Here is a 10,903-nt window from a genome sequence, read left to right on the forward strand (position 1 = left end):
TGCAGGATAAAAAATATAGGCATTTAAAATAGAATAGAGTGATGCAAAAACTTTGTTGAATGTAGATCTTTTTAATGGAGACTATCTTTAAGTAAATTGCCAGTAAAAGCTAGTATGCCATATTAAAAAATAGAAAATAATTTGTCATTATTGTAGTGAGACTGGAACAAATAGTTTTTGCAATGTCAAAGAGTTAATAAATTATGGGATAAGTTACCTAAAGAAAATTACTTGGAATGTATTATAATAATAGGAAGAAGTGATATGGATATTATAAAATTTTGTTATTGTAGTAATAACAGTAAGTAATTTGCAACAAAAATTCTGAACTATATGGAAAAAAAGAATGAATGAGATAAAGTATAATAGAAAGTGGATACTGGCTAAATATTAAAAAGATAAGATTTTTGTTGTGGGGAAAAGAGTTGGGATCTTAATGTGTATATATTTGTATAGATAGTAATGCAAAAGATATTGATGAATGTTTTTAAAAGAATTAAAAATTGTAAAAAAATTAACTAATTGGACCTAATTGTAAATAATGTATAATATATGTGAAGAATGTAAATGTTATATATAATGTAAATTATGCTATTAATGTATTTAATAAAGAACCCTTACTCATATTACTATACGCACAACTGGTGATATGTGAGTACATGCACCTGTCCCTTTCCTACTGCAGTGGTTGCTGGGAGGATGGTGAGCAAGATGGAGGTGGTACCAGAAGGAGCAGAGGTGAACACTAGCTCTAGGAAAGTAAATGTATGGAGGATTCAGAGATTTTGTTCAATGAACAATTATTTGAATCAAAGGAGACCATTTTTTGATAGAAAAATATTGCTACAACCCTCCAGTCTGGAGGGTTGCAGGATGATTTATTGAATTTTATTATAATGGCAGAGTGAACTGGAAAATGGTGCTTCATTGGGGAAAAAAATGGACAAGATTCGAACTGAAGAAACTGAAAACAGCAAAGAAAGCATCTTCTACAATGAGAATATATGCAGAGAGCATGGCTAGTCAAGGTAAACAACAAAATAAAAGAAAATGGAATAAAATGTTAAAAGAAAATTGATTTCAAGAATTCAAGGTAAGAGGAGTACTGAAATGGATAGATATGAGGTACGAGACACAGTCATATTGCATTTGGATATCAAGACATATGAGGTAAGAGCCTTTGTTTTAATAAATAAATAGACATTTTGTGACTTTATTTTGAGAATGCACATAGTATGGAAACATTTCTATATGAATACAAGAAAAAACAAAATGATGACCCATGAAATGAATATGTAGTTAAAACATTTTTCAAGAAAGAAAATAGAAAATATATGAACAATTTCAGGTAGAAATTGAAAGAAACACTTAAAATATTTAAAAAAACCTTTGTAAAAATTTTATGGACATTTCTAAAGTTTTTGATAAAACAATTCTGAACTGGGGGATGGGATTTTAATGTTTTGAAAATGAAAAATGACAGAATTATACATTTTCCAAGTATTATGACTGTTGATGGAAACAAGGATGTGGGAAAATACTGGGGACAACCAAGGACATGTGTTTTTTTGGTAAAGAAGGACATTTGGTATGAATGTTATAAATGTGCAAAAAAAGGACATACATGGATGGATTGGAAAGAAACAGCTAAGGAAACAGATGATAACACTCAGGAAAAAAACAGAATGAAGAAGAAGCAACAGAAATAATGGAAGACAATAAAGAAAAAGAAAAAAATGGTTATAAAAAGAGGAGGAAAAAATAGAAATATATTCTTAAGTTAGTGATGAGGAAGTTACAAGTGGAAAGTAGTGAAAGAAAAATGAATTCTATATGTAAAATAATGAAATATATAAAAAAAGAAATGTAAAATATAAATTCAAAGCACAGGAAGATAAAAATGGATGAAATAGTGTAAAGAGCAAATGTTTCCTTTAAATTAATGAATTAGATAGCCAATAATTTATAGATTCTCTCAATAAATGTTAACAGTATAAAATATCTATAGAATGATTTTCATTTCAGAATGCTAAAAGAAAATGATAATGAAATAATTGTTTTAGTGTATATAGGATTCTTAGCTGAAGAAAGGTTACAAACAGAAAATATATAGAATGGTAGAATAATATGGATTTGTTTAAACTCATTACAGCTGTATGACTCTTGTAGGTGTTTCTGCAGTTGCATACTACTAACAACTCTAGGAGCTAAATATTGCTTGTTCATATTTGCATTAATAATTTCAAAAACATGCTACAAAGAAAGTGTTAAAAGATATCATCTTAAAAGATACATAATGGCATGCTTAATTATGTTTCTATTTGACCATATTATAATGCAAATAATGAGATGGAGCTTGCATATATAGAGATAAAAAGTCATAAAATATGAGGATTTGCAGGCAGAAATGAGAGCAGTGTGGAAGAAAGATACCCAGACAGTTCCAATAGTAGTAGGAGCAATGGGTCTTATAGAAAAAAAATCTATAATTGTATTTAGATATGTTATCAAAACATGTAACTCTGTACAGATTACAAAAGGAGTCACTACTGGGCACATTGCAGTTGCTGCAAAGTGCATTTCTAGCTGACATCAGAGATTGAAAGAATACTAATTTCATAAACTTTCATCATACTTTGACTTAGGAAGGGGGCCCATTCCCATCATGATATTAGAAACCCAAAAGAATTAGAGAAATTAAAAAAAAAGAGATATTAATTGTGGTTCATATAACATTTATTTAAAGGGACATACATTTCATGTTTTTCTCAATATCTCAACAACCAAGCGGCACAGACAGAATTGCTTAGCCTCATGTGAAAGATCCCAGCTGGATGAGCAAAATACTGCTAACAGTATGTGTGCATCTTGAGTGTTTGCTGAGATACTGTAAGATGTTTATATATCATGTATCATTACAGCTTAACACAGCGTCGTTTTACAACTGAAACTGACTGTCATTAAAGTTACACAAGTAGCAGCTATAGTAACTAATTAGTGACAGGAGCATAATATTATTAGCTACAGGATACTAGTTAGCGACACGTTTATAATATTCTGTACTGAATTGTCTTAAACACTGCAATTTTATTTTTGTTTGCCTTGAACATAAAACACTGCACTGTTAAAGTGTTTTGAACCTGAAACTATTTGTGATGGGAATGATATATGAAGTTGATTAATTACTGTATAGCGACTAGGAAATTAACTGAAATGCTGTTTTAATTATCATTTAGGGCACAGTGAATCCCTTAAATTAAGGAAACTCCTTTACTTTTCAATTGTGTTGAGAAAAGCCCTAGGTTAGCTAATTGCATCTGCTATGATAGGCCTTTGTAATAGTTACTCATGTTATCTAATTAACCTTTTCCCTATCAGGTACTATCCCCTTTTAAAAGCTGTCCTGCAAGGCTTGTATTATTAGAAGGATATTATCCTGTGGAAACGTAAGCTGAAAACCTGCTCTGAACTGTCCACCGACTAAAAAGACTTGCTAAGTTTACTATCTCTAAATTCTCTCTGTTTATGCCACAGTTTATGCTGACCTGGGTCTACAGCACTATTAGGTAGTGATAAATACTGAACCCAGCTCCCTAAAACTCTAATATATTGACTAATTCAAAGTAACTATCCCTAAGGAATATTGGTGGCTTTAAACAAGTATTTCCCCTATATTATGCATTAAATTGCAAGCAAAAAAGAAAAAGTGTTACCAACCCCTAAAATTGCTAAAGGAACACTTTAAGCAGTAAAACAAAACATAAAAGCCTTACTATAAATCCCTTACAATAAATTCCCAGTGTACTTACCTATATTTGCATGCTCTAAGATCCTAGTGTCTGGTTAAGGGTTTATATTAGATGCTCGACTGCTTAAATGTTTGACTCTCTAAAGGTTGACCTGTAGAGATCGTACAGTTAAGAGATTGAAATTTTACAAAAATTAAAAAAAAAAAATACTCAATAGAAAAAAAAAAACTCCACCCTACACCCTACTTTAATATACCAACTCCAAGATCGTACTACAGTGTAGAGAATGGGAAATTTCCCATTTCTGCACTGTAGTTCGCTGAAGTGCGATCTTGGAGTTGGTATATTTAAGCAGCGGGGGGGGGGTGCAGGGTGTAGGTGGGGCTTGCCCCCCTGCTGAAACCTTTTCTACATGTTTGGTTTTTTATATACTTTTTTACTATTTCAAACATTTAAGGGTTCGATCTGTAAAGGTCGACCTTTACAGATTTGAACATTTAAGCGTCCATTTAGTAATATAGACCCTCTGGTTAAGCCCTGCTCCATTCACCCATGCTGCGTTCAGGCTTGCTCTGCACCCCTCCCTACCCCCAATTCCCAGATGCACCCAGTGCTGCCAACTTTATAGCCATAAAACCACACCCCTCTTATCTGATCCAATCAGCATTGTACTCCTCATTTTACCCCAAACCTCTTACCTCCCTCCTCCATTTCCTATCCATCCATCATATCCTGGTGACATTATCATAAATACATTAACTCTGCCTCTCACTATGTCACCATCCAGAACAATGTCACTACTGTCTCTGCTATCCCTTATGTTAATTTCATATCTCCTCTCCACTTATGAAAATCAGCATTACCTAGGATTTCATTACCCAAAATGTCAAACCACCACCCCAGTTGTATCAAATATGGCAGGTCACCCAATAATTAGTCCTATATCCAACTCCTTAACCACAGTACACTATCAGCCTATTAAATCTAGGTACATCAGCTCAAAATCCAAACATTATCAAACACTAATAAACAAATTCCTGAAGCTTACTGTAAACTTACACTATAACTCACAATGGATGGAGATATTCACCCAAACCCTGGCCCATCCACTCCAGATATTTCAACCTCATATGCTAATAACCCTACCAAAACACTATCTATAAATAAGTCACCCAACTCCCTCCTGGTCTGCCATCTAAATATTAGAAGCATAAACAATAAGGTACATAACTTACATGCCCTCTTAGACGTCCAATCCCCTGACATACTGTGTCTAACTGAAACCTGATTAAAGCCATCAACTTCAGATAATGAAGTTTTACCACCTGAGTATAATCTACTTAGACTTAACTGGGCTACTAGGAAGGAAGGTGGGGTAGCTGTACTCTTCAAATCTACACTAAATGTTACTTTAGACCCCATACAAGCACCCCAGGTCAGTAGGTTCATAGGTAGGTACTAGGCTATCTGCCCAAGGGCATTTATAAGCCTAGCCAAAGTGTGTTGGCTTTCGCCACCCCATTGATTGATTAACTGATCCTCTGTCAAGCAGAGCCAATGAAGTGATCCCAGGGGTGTATTTTCAGTTACCCATCCACTTGTCAAGGATTCTCTTGAAGAGTGTCAGTGAGGGGCTCTGCCTGATGTAATTTGGAATTTTGTTCCAAAGCATGGGGAGTCTCTGTGACAGGACTCTATCCCTCCAGCATGTTCTATTTATTGTTGTGGCAAGGTTTAGCTCACTAGAGCATGTGGCTCGCAGTGACCTGGATTTCTTTAGGTGGAGCATGTCCATTAAATCTGAGTTGGACATGGCTTTGTAAATCAGGCAGAGTCTCAGAGATCACCTCTGCGTAAGTGATATGCCACTGAGTACAGCCGGAGTTTTTTCAGTTGGGCTGCATAGGACATATGTTTGAGACCAGTAATCCTCTTAGTGAGGTACTTTTGTGGTCTTTCCAGCTGTTGGAAGTGTCTTGTGAGGTACATCCCAAATGGGGCATTGTACTCTATGATGGATCTGATGAGTGATGAGTAGAGGGGCACTATAACCTCTTTATTTCTAGATGTAAACCCTTTAGTAATTAGATTAGCCACATAGAAGGATTTCCTAACTATTTTGGCATTTGGATTGTCAAAGGAGAGATTACTATCTATCTGGGTCCCCAGATCTCTTATTACCTCTTCTGTATTAAGGGGGCTGCCACCTATATGGTAATTCATGAGTGTTTTCTTTTTCCCAAATGGGATGACTATGCATTTTTTGGCATTTAGCTTGAGGCCATAACTTTGACACCAAGTGTCCATCTCAGTAAGGCCCTTTTGGAGGATGTCCGTGTCAGCCAGAGAGTCAATTATGCCTCCCAGTTTGCAGTCATCGGCAAACTTGGTTAGCCATAGTCCTCCTATGTTTGCCTGTACTTCTGCGGAGTATATGCCAAACAGTAGTGGTCCCAGGACTGAGCCTTGTGGGATACCACTTGTGACTGGTTTAGAGTCGGACCTGGAGCCCACTATTCTTACCATGTGAGTTCTGTCTGTAAGCCATTTGGCAACCCATCTCATTTCATAAGGGTTTATGTTCAGGCTGGTGAGTTTTTCTGTAATACCTGAGTGGGGAATGGTGTTGAAAACCTTGGTGAGGTCAAGGTAGGATGTGTGAACCACCTTTCCCTCATCTATGGCCTTGGTGACTGTCTCGAAGAAGTTAACCAGGTTTAGTAGGCATGATCTGCCCTTAACAAAGCCGAACTGGGTCGGGTCAAGTGTTTGGAGGTTCCCAATAATGCAGAAATACTTTCTAACAAATTTCAGATTAATAAAAACAAATGCATAATTATTGTCTGCATGTATATTCCTCCAGGGAATAATGCCAACACCCTGGAAGATATCCTCCACTGGTTAACTAGTACCTATCCCCAAGAAACCATAGTACTTTGAGATTTTAACATAGACTGGACCACCTGCTCCTCACAATCTTCTACTACCCATGAAAACCTATATGGGTTTACACAGGTCATATCCACTTCTGCCAGGATAGGTAAACTAATCACAAAGAAGCATACTAGACTGGATACTAATCAAGTCACCCCCCCCCCCAAATGTATGCATCAGGGACCCACCCTGACAACCTCAGTGATCACTTTCTTACATTTATTTTTAAACACAAAACCAATAATTCCCATCAGCCTATCTGTAGAACAGTAAGGAAATAAGAGCTTTAATCCTACCAAGTTTCAGGATGAACTCAAATCATGTAATTGGTATGCACTAAAATACTTGCCCCTGGATGAAGTTGTTGCTTACTTTAATGATAAATTCCTTACCATCCTCGATTCTCATGCTCCTGCTCACTCCATTAGGACCAAAACAAAAATTTCACCATGGCTCTCTAAAGATACCAAATCAAAAATCACACTCAGAAACAAGGCATGGGCTGCATGGCGTGCCACTAAAGCCCCTCTAGATCAAATTAAATATCGGCAATAAAGAATGAGACAAAAAGATCCATTTTACTTGATAAAAAAACTTCTACTTCCATCTCCAGCAGGGAAATCAAAATAACCCTCAAAAGTTTTGGGCAGGTATAAATAAACTATTGCACCCAGGACAAATCAACACTCCAACTCCCTCAGCCTCTACTGATAAACTATCAGAGGATGTCACAAACACCTTCAATAGTTTCTTCACCGAGACTATTCAGGCCCTAGCTAGCCAGTTACCTCTGAACTCCTCTAACAAACAGGATGCCATTCCCAGTACCCAGCACTCCTTTAGCTTCCAACCAGACTCTACATCTTTCATTCGTACCCTAATCAAAAAATTACAACCTACAACCCTGTCTGCTGATCTTCTCCCTGCTGAATATCTGCAATAAGCTGCAGATAACATAGCTTACCCCATATGCATTCTAATCGATTGTACCATATCAGAAACTACAGTCCTCTCTATCTGGAACATATATCGTGTTATACCACTCCATAAAGGTGGTACCTCTACTGAACTGTTTAATTTTACACCCATAGCTATCTTGTCACCTCTGGCTAAAATTATGGAAAAGGGGACCCATAAACTGCTTCTGCACTATCTAATCCAGAATAATCTACTGACTAACTCTCAGCATGGCTTCAGGCCACATCATAGTACCACCACAGCCCTTCTCACCTTCTCCAATGCTATAAACTATAACCAGAACAATAACAAATTATCTTCATCCCTTTTATTGGATCTCTCAAAGGCGTTCAATATAGTTAGCCACCAACTACACATCCACACCCTGAAAACAATGTCTTTAGGCAATCATTCTCTCCAATGCTTCCAATCTTATCTGTGTGATAGACAACAAGGTGTCGTATGGCAGAACAAACTATCCAACCTTCTACCCAACACCCCAGGTGTTCCCCAGGGGTTTATTCTGGGACCTCTTCTGTTTTCCATTTTCATTAATCACCTTAACACTGTCATCCCAAAAGCAAACTGCATTCAATACGTGGATGACTCCACGTTGATCTGCTCTGCCACCTCCCAGCCAGATTTGCAGACAATAAATCAGAGTACTTCTAAGTTAGTTGAAAATTGGCTTTCTGACCATTGTCTGATTTTATATCCCAACAAAACAAAGCTACTGCTTTTTTCCCCCCACTCAAAGGTCTCTGGTTTTATCCTTCTCCATTAAGTCTAATAATGGTACCATAATCTCCCCATGAAACTCCTAGCTGTTATTGTAGATAACACTCTTAAATTTGATGTGTATGTCAATAAAACTATGAAAACCATTAATAAAAAACGTGGCTCTCTATATAGGATTAAGCCATTCCTAACATCACCTGCTAGAACTGACATTGCCCACTCCAATCTACTCTCTACCCTTTTCTATGACTACCCTTTACTTACCAACTTAAACAAAACTAAACTTAGCAAACTCTCTGGCTGCTATAATCACATAGCTAGATTTGACACTGGCCTTCCCTACAGATCACATCACTGTAAAAACCTAAATAATCTTGGTTAGCTTGAACTGCCCAGGCTAATTCAGTATATCCAAACCTATAGTGGCTCATAAAGTACTTAACCAACCTGAAAATACACCTGCACTAAAAAAACATTGGGCCAGATTCAGGAAGCCTCCGTGTAAGAGTTATAACTCTTACACGGAGGCTGCAGTTAAACTGTGTGATTTCAGCATGTCATGCATATGCATGAGGTGCATGAGGCATGCTGAATCACACTAGTAACTCTTACACGGTCCGTGTAAGAGAGTAGGGGGCGTGTCTGTAGGCTAAGCCCTGCAAGCAGACACGCCCCCGGAAGACTAGAATGGCTGAAAGTAAACAGCCACGAGAGAGGCCATGGAAATGTGAATAAACACACTACACAACACATGCCCCGATAGACCATCAGTGTATAAAGTGAAGAGATGTTATAAAATTAAATTAAAACCTTTTTTTAAACCCCGTAAATGTTTGCTACTGTGTGCCAGGCGCTGGTGTGCTACTAGCGCAATCACAGTTAGCAGTCAGTGGAAAAGGATATAAGAACTAAATATGCAAAGTAAGCCAAGAAGTAATAGCTTAGCGGTAGAGTTGCCGGCCTAAGAGTAGGCAGGCAGGGTTCGAGCCCCCACAGCAACCTTTTTTTGTAAATAAGCACTAAAAGCCCCTGACAGTATTGTACAAATGTAAATGTATTCCCTTTTGTAAAATGGAATGAAATGGAGCATATATTCTGAAGTAACACAATAATAAAAATAGTCAGAAATGTACTGATAGCTAAGCTGCTGTGAGACGGAGTGCCCGTAGCTGAGTAGTGTTTAAAAGCTGCAACTGCGTGCCCGTTGCTAGGCACCGGTTTAACAGGCTGAAACTGTTTGCAACTAGCTGTGCTCAGCTGAACATGTGTGTCACTAGCCAATTAAGGTTTATCCCAGCGCACACCGTGTGCGCGCCGCTCCCAAAAGCTAACTGCCAGTGCGCATGCGTTACCTCCGCGCAAACGAGCGCAGACCTGGTTTTAAGTGCTTAAAAGTGCTTTTGGCATGTTTGATTGACAGGTCCTCAACTCATTTCTGTCAGGAAAATCAAAAGTCAGTTGTCAGAGTCGAACCCGGGACACCATGCACTAGAGTCAAGGTACTACACCACTAAGCCATAATAGCAATACCATGAAATGCAGAAATAGCATATATATGGGATAAAATCCAGAATGGAGCATGAGAAAGCATTTTCAGTGAAGTAGATACAATTCCAAAACGGCCAATCAGAGAAATGCGCGGGAAAAGCGGCATATATAAGCCCCATAGGCGGGAATACACAGCAGAAACGATTGTAGAACAGAGCTGCAGTCAGAATGAGTGGAGTAGGTGAGGGACGTTGCTTTCGAGCACAGCGTTGGGCCGTTGAGGAGTCCAGATACATGGTCTGGCTCCTTGTCCATCATCACGAGGCCCAACTCATGCAGGGCCAGGTCTCATGGGGAGCATATAGGGCAGAGGCATGGGACCAGTTGGCTCGTGATCTGACCAGTGCTACTGGCATTCCACGCACTGGTGAGCAGGTCCGTCACCACCATGCGGACCTGAAGCGACGCAAGCAAGACCAGTTGACCGAATGGATCCAGGAGGCCCGGGATATGCCCAATGCCCCATTACTGAGTAAGTTACATTTTACTTATGTATGTAAGGATTTCAACTAGCTGATACCATGGAGATGTGTAGTCCAATATTACTTCTTTCGTATTACAGCTGCAGGTGTCCGCTCTATGAACCGCGAGATGCATGCCTGTAGGCTGGTGCGGATGCACCACCATGCAGGTTAGTAACCCCACCCAGTACTTGTAAATAAATATTATACTGTAGCATGTATCAGAACACTGCAGTGTATTGATTAAAAGTAATATAATGTGCAAGCAAGATTTGAAAGTCTGCAGGTATGGCTGCAACAAGTTCATCAGTATGCAAGTGTAACTGCAAATATAATTGATAGAATTAAACAGTGCTGTAATACAGATGTCCCACCATTAATTAAATATAGTGTAACCTGCAGTAGTCTCAAGAGTACAGCTTCAGAAACTGAGGTAGTCACATGTGAGATATATCCCTGTTGAAATGCTGAATCATGACAGAAGTGAGGCTGTTGGAAAGTGTTTGAATCACCACC

Source organism: Protopterus annectens, chromosome 11.part0, assembly GCF_019279795.1.
Source record: "Protopterus annectens isolate FY-2018-M chromosome 11.part0, PAN1.0, whole genome shotgun sequence".
Taxonomy (NCBI): Eukaryota; Metazoa; Chordata; order Ceratodontiformes; family Protopteridae; genus Protopterus; species Protopterus annectens.